Here is a 962-nt window from a genome sequence, read left to right on the forward strand (position 1 = left end):
TCTTTCTTTCTTTCTTTCTTTCTTTCTTTCTTTCTTTCTTTCTTTTTTCTTTCTCTTTCTTCTTTCTTTCCTTCTGCTCTCCTTCCCTCCTTCTGTTCTTTCTTTCTTTCTTTCTTCTTAAAAAAAAAATGTGTTTTTTTTTGCAGGAAGCCAGCAGGTGGCATAGCAGCTGTGGCCCCAGACTCCCACATGGCTGGGAGAAGGGATTGTGGCATGGCCATCATCTTGGGGGTTGATTTCTCACTCTCACTTTCTCTGTGTCTCTGGTGAGCGCATGCATCCTATACAAAAAAATCTCTCTTAAATGATTACTATTATTATTTTTGCTAGAGGGCCTGTGCTTGCCAGAGAGTCAGCGAGAAGAGGAGGGAAACTGAGAGTGCCCCCATCAGGGCTATGGTTGTGCTGCAATCCCCTCTCCACCAGCTCTCCTTTCAAGATCTGGGGCACGCATGCACATGTATGCAGGGTATCTTTCAAACCTGGGTCTGGGACTTGAACTGCACAGTCAGCCATGTGGTATCCAGCTGCCTTATCCACCATGCCACTGGGTGAGCCAGAGCCAGGATTTCTTTACAGGAAAAAAAAGGGCATTTTTCTTCAGATTTGTAGCAGCCTTGCTTTTATATAAAAGAGCAAAACTGGAAGACGCAGAACACAATGTTTGTAAGCTAAATCCCCAGAAGAAGGAATTAAAAAAAAAAAAAAAAGAGGAAAGAATTGGAATACATGAAGAGAAAAGGGAGAATTTGAGGATCGAGAATGGATCTGACACGATCCTAGGCTCTGAGGAGGGGCTCAGAGCTTTGCCTTGCTCCTGAGACCGGAAGTGAACATTCAGAATCCTGGATAGGTTTAGCTAGAACATGGAAACATGCCAGCAGGTGGAGTGGTGGTTGAGACACTGGACTCCCACGTGGTGAACTGTGGTTCGAATCCTGGGCCTGGTGGCTTACTTTCTC

Source organism: Tupaia chinensis, unplaced genomic scaffold (assembly GCF_000334495.1).
Source record: "Tupaia chinensis unplaced genomic scaffold, TupChi_1.0 Scaffold000704_1, whole genome shotgun sequence".
Taxonomy (NCBI): domain Eukaryota; kingdom Metazoa; phylum Chordata; class Mammalia; order Scandentia; family Tupaiidae; genus Tupaia; species Tupaia belangeri.